The sequence below is a fragment of the Gossypium raimondii genome, chromosome 7 (genome assembly GCF_025698545.1).
Source record: "Gossypium raimondii isolate GPD5lz chromosome 7, ASM2569854v1, whole genome shotgun sequence".
In the NCBI taxonomy this organism is placed as follows: domain Eukaryota; kingdom Viridiplantae; phylum Streptophyta; class Magnoliopsida; order Malvales; family Malvaceae; genus Gossypium; species Gossypium raimondii.
The window spans coordinates 6,719,186-6,724,953 of record NC_068571.1 but is presented as its reverse complement, the minus strand read 5'-3'; the positions used below and the strand labels follow the sequence as shown (position 1 = coordinate 6,724,953).

Sequence of the window (5,768 nt, the reverse complement as noted above, 5' to 3'; positions counted from 1 at the left end):
GATGGATAATTCTCAAAAGAATGACCTTCGCCATAGTACACACAGGAAACTACTTCAAACGGGCTTGGTGGCTGAGCTGTAGAATTATTTGTACTATTAGTGGTTAACTGTTTTATCATAGAGAAAATAGACAATACCTAAGTTGATAACGAAGTGAGGGCATCAACTTCATAAAGTCTGGCTACACGTCTTCCTGAAGATACTTGATTTGTTGGCCATTGATAGTTATTACTCACGATCCTCTTGATGATCTCATAAGCCTCATTATAAGACTTAAACAAAATTGCACCATTCACGGAAGCATCTACCATCAATCTAGTATTTGCATTGAGACCATTATAGAATGTCTCCAACTAGATACAATAAGGAATCCCATGATGAGGACACTTACAAAGTAACTCCTTGAATCGCTCCCAAGCCTCATACAAAGACTCGTCATCCAATTGTTTGAAAGTTGTGATCTCGTTCCTTAACTTAGCGTTTTTACTAGGTGGGAAATACTTAACCAAAAATCTCTCTGCTAATTCTTGTCATGTAGATATAGAACTTGGTGGAAATGAATTGAGTCATGCTCGTGCTCGATCTTGCGATGAGTACGAAAACATCTTCAACCTCAGCATGTCTTCAGTCACACCGACTATCTTGAATGAATCACTCACCTCCATAAACAATTGAAGGTGGAGATGTGGATCGTCCGTGGACATACCACTAAATTGGCCTAACGTTTGTAGCATTTGACACATCACTGGTTTCAATTCAATCTGAGTTGCCTCAATATCTGGCCTTCTAATTCTTGGGTTTAATTCATTGAAAAGTGGCACAGTATACTGTCTGATGCTTCGATCCCTATCATCGGCAATGAGGATAGGATTTCGTACATGATCGGCTTCATTACCTTGGTCTTGATTCTGATTTCCAAGGTCCATCTCGACTTGTCTTTAAGCTGTTCATTCACATCTTCTTTGTCTAAAAGTTTGCTCAATTTCAGGGTCTATAGGGAGTAAATCTATAATTCGATCTATGCTCATAAACACTTGAAAAGAAAATCACAAAAATCACAAAAATAAATAATTTCACGAAAAAAATGACTATGGCAACAGTTTACAATCCCCAACAACGACACCAAAAACTTGTAACGCGTAGGTTTGTGCAAGTGTACACAGTCGTTATCAAGTAATAAGTTTCGAGTTATTGTCTCCACAGGGATTATTTTTGTGCTAAGTCACTTAATTTGTAAAATTATATTAACAATTTGGTAAATAAAAACACAATATAGTTGAGTAAGTGGTGATTAAAATATATTAAACTAAATGCCATTATCCCTAATGCAAATTATCCTGAGTATGCAAACTATATGAATGAGATAGTTTTTCTAAAATTAAACATAATTTGCAACAATTATAACATAAATAAACTAGGATAATTACTTTAGTTAAACTGAATTTATTATCAACATGCTTAATAACATTTGGAAAAACATTTCATAACCCTTTATGAAATTTTTTCCCTACATTAGACTTGTGTCGCAACACATGACTTCAAATGTAAATTCTTGAATTGGCTTGGTTGTGTTGCGACCACATAAGTTTGTGTTGAGACCACGGAAGCTTGTGTTGCGACTTGACTATCATTCCTGATGCTTCTTGGCTTAAAAATAGGTGTCATGTACACTCAATTAAAGTAGTAAAACTATCTTAAGGCTGATATTGGCCTAATGGATCAACTAACTCAAAATATTATGGAAAAACCCTTATTTTGCAATAATTTAACTTTAAGCTAAGAAAACTTAAAATGCAATAAAAGATACTAAAATAGCTAGAAACAAACTTGTTAAATGTCGAAAAGTACCTGAATTGCCACAACAATTTGTGGCAGGACAATTTTTCTACTCTAAATACTCCTCAATAGAATAGAATTGTAGAAAGAAGACAAGGTAGACTTAAGGCCAAAGACTCAATTCACCTTCCACGAGTTGTGGAAGGGTAGAAAGCTAATTGTGAAATACTTTTATATCTTTGGAAGTACCTGCTTTATCTTGAAGGATCGAAAGCATCAAGAGAAGTTTGATTCCAAGTCTGATGAAGGTGTGTTTCTGGGGTATGCCACAAATAATTGAGCCTATAGAGTCTAAATAGGAGGACCCAAAAGGTAATTGAGTCTATCAATGTGGGGATCGATGATGAAGGTTCATATGGAAGAAATTTGATTAAGTATGATCCTTTGAAATCCTTAATGGAATTTGTAGTGTTTGTTGGCTCTGGTGCCCTAATTGTAGTATTTTCGTCTAAGTACACTTGTAATTTTTTTTAAAAATAGATTGGTTAATAAAATTATTTATGAATTACATTAATACTTTTTACAATTATCCTTATGTGGTTTTTGCATGCAAAGCAAATTAGAAGCATGTTTCTCACAAGTTTTCTAATGTTTAAACTAATACTGAGAGGTATTACGTTGTCAGATTGTAATACGAAAAAGACATCTTATATTAGTAGACGAACCTAAACATGTCCTTAGTCTAATTGGAAATGAGCAAACTGATAAAAAGACTAATATGTCATCTATCAAGTCTTATTAGGGAGATGCTTTGTCTTGGGCATCGAAGCAAACGACTCCCAAAAGATAGGACATAGATGTGATTGACTAGACTGACAGTACATCGAACTGGACCCAAAAAGAATAGATCCTGAATCTGTTTATTGATTTATTCACTTGTTACATTCATGGTGTGACATACCTAAATCCTGAGTGAATGATAGAGTATGTATGCATGACTCGTATACTTCAATGTAAGTAAAATCTTGAGTTTAAATAGATAAGGAATCTAAAGCTATTGCATTAGGTATATATAACGTGTAGGTTTGTGCAAGTGTACACAGTCGTTATCAAGTAATAAGTAAGTATCGAGTTATCGTCTCCTATGCTAAGTCACTTAATTTGTAAAATTATATTAAGAATTTTGTAAATAAAACACAATATACTTGAAAAATGGTGATTAAAATATATTAAACTAAATACAATGATCCCTAATGCAAATTATCCTAAGTATGCAAACTATATGAATGAAATATATTTTTGTAAAATTAAACACAATTTGCAACAATTATAACATAAATAAACTAGGATAATTACTTTAGTTAAACTCAATTTATTATCAACATGCTTAATAACATTCGGAAAAACATTCCATGACAACTCGATCTTTTATGAGTTTGGAAACCACATTAAGTCATTTCGAAATCCTTTACTTAGTAAATACGCATTTTACTGATCCTTATTTACTAAGGGTTTCTTAGCATTCGTGTAAGGTAACAGGGACGTGTCAGGTTTGAAATAATTTAATCACACAAATCTAAAAACTATGCAGATAACAGAGCTTGGTCAGAGTTGTTATGCAACCTTCAACTTAATCAGGTCAGGATCTAAATTGAGAATGCACATTTCAATTATGTGTCCATTAGTCGTCGTTTGATCAGGATCGCTCAACTAATTTAGGTGTATTTCAATCACGTATGAACGAAATACAGACTTGATTTTAATTAAAAACTTGATTGATTGAGGCAAAAACATTATAAGCATGAATCAAATAAATATTATTTAATCAAAACAATCATCTTAGTTTAAATAAAATTAAGCTAACATTGTTGTAAACAAGAACAAATAACACATAGCAAACATCTTTATATTAAATTAAAGAAAAGGAAGGTTAGACTGAATTCAGAGTGGCTGTCATCCAAGACTCTGACTAACTAGGCTCCTTCGTTCCTTTGCTTTGCTCCTTTACTGATGGTTCTCTAAGGTGGCCGACCAAGGTTATTTAAGAGGCTTAATTGCTAAAATCTCTATGAAGAGATGATGCTAGGCATGAGAATGGAAAAGACTAAGAGAATTTAGAGAAAAGAGAGAATGATGAATGATGAGAATGAAGAAATGAGAGGGTTTTATTTATAGGTGAGAAGAGGGAGATAGTTTGCTAAAAATAGTGGATGTTAACCTCTTCAAGTCTCTTAAATTGTGGCCAGCCATGCTTAGTGTCTTTTGACTTGATTTTTTGCTTGATATTTAAGCAATTTTGGATGCCACACAACTCAGGACTGAGACTCGGTCAATCGTAAATCTTCGGGCAAATCTCTAATTTCTTCGACATTGTAAGGACCTTGTGTAATTAAACCAAAAAATGGTTTAAATGGACAGCCATGTGTAGCCGAATATTAGGTTGACTTGGTCTCCAATTTGGATGGTTTTGTAATCCAGCAAAACTATCAAACCTATCCAGAATAAATCAACTAGTTAGAGGACCAAACAATAAAATTTATCCAATTTAATTAATTAATTTAAAACCCAAATTATTAATGAAATATTTTAAAATGAATTATTAAATATAATTTTATATTTTATTATTTAATTTAATCATGCATGGCCCACTTTATGTCTTAAAAATATAATGTATAGAAATTAATATAAAATAAGTCATTTATTGCATGAAAACTATATAATAAAGCATAGAATCACATTTTAATAATTTACGTGTCCTAATTTCATATTTTCTCATATTTCATTAATTTATTAAACAGTTACTTAGTTTTAACAACGAATTTAAGTAAAAAAGTGATAAATTCCATAGGAAAAATCCTATATATTTTTTGCATTTACAGTGTACAACTTTTGTAGTATATAGCGTCATTCACAATAGTGGATTTCATAGCCTAAGACATGGGAAAATTATATTCTCTCATTAGCATTACATGGTTGATGAAAAGTAAATGCGGCCACAGGTCGTTTGTCTTCGTGATGAATGACTTGATTACTATTTTATAGTAATTGACATTTCATGAAGGAAGATGTTATTTTTTAAGAATAGATTGGTTAGTACAATGAATTATGCATTATATTAATACTGAAAAACAATGTGTTCTTTGAAAAATATTAGAAAAGGAATGTTTTAAAATGTAAAAAATTACTTTGTAATTCAGTATAATTGATTATGAAGCTTAAAAGGTAATTTATTCAAAATGTGAATAAATTTAAGACTTTGAGTAATATAGATAATTGAAAAAAGAAGTACATATGTTCCTTTTAAATTAAAAATAAAGATTATTAAATTAATCATGAAGCATAGTTGGAAAATGCATGAACATTAAATTGAATCAATTTTCATTCTAAATGATTACAATATTCCTTTTAATAAATTTTGGGAAATCGCTAAAATTCATTTTAATTAACCATTTTCCTTAATTCATTAACTAATTAATGCTATATTAGTTAAGTTTTATTACTTTAATCATATATATACAATTTTAATTAATCTAATTACAACTAATAAACAACATGTATTCACAATTTAAACATTCAAAATCATGTTTAACAAACAACAATTAAATCATACAATGGACTTATCTTAGCCACAAAGCTATCCACTCCTTGACAAGCTACAATTAATGTAACGCCCTAAAAATTTATGTTTTGATTTGTTGGTTGTTGTCGTGTGATTTGATTTGATTGAGTGGTTAAGTGTGTAGCGTATTTACTTAAGGTTTTGTGTTTGAGTCTCTATATGCATAAGAAATATTTTATCTTCTTCATTCTCTAGCAAGATGGTGGGGTTTGGATTAAAATTTCTTTTTCCAAAATATCCCATGTTTTCCTTGTTTCAAGTCCATTTTGTTTTTATTTTATTTTTATTCATTTTCTTTTTCTGTTTCTCACCTTTCATTAATTGCTTTTCTTTTTCATTTAATTTTCTTTCTCCCTTCCTACTTTTTTCTCCT

At 31.0% G+C, this 5,768-nt stretch overlaps 1 non-coding gene across 1 annotated transcript; it reads left to right on the top strand.

The window, feature by feature from the left end:
- The first annotated feature begins 369 nt into the window (after positions 1-369).
- LOC128042773 (small nucleolar RNA R71) lies at positions 370-476 on the top strand. The gene has a single exon (XR_008198284.1). It is a non-coding gene; the product is annotated as a small nucleolar RNA R71 (small nucleolar RNA).
- The last annotated feature ends 5,292 nt before the right edge of the window (positions 477-5,768 follow it).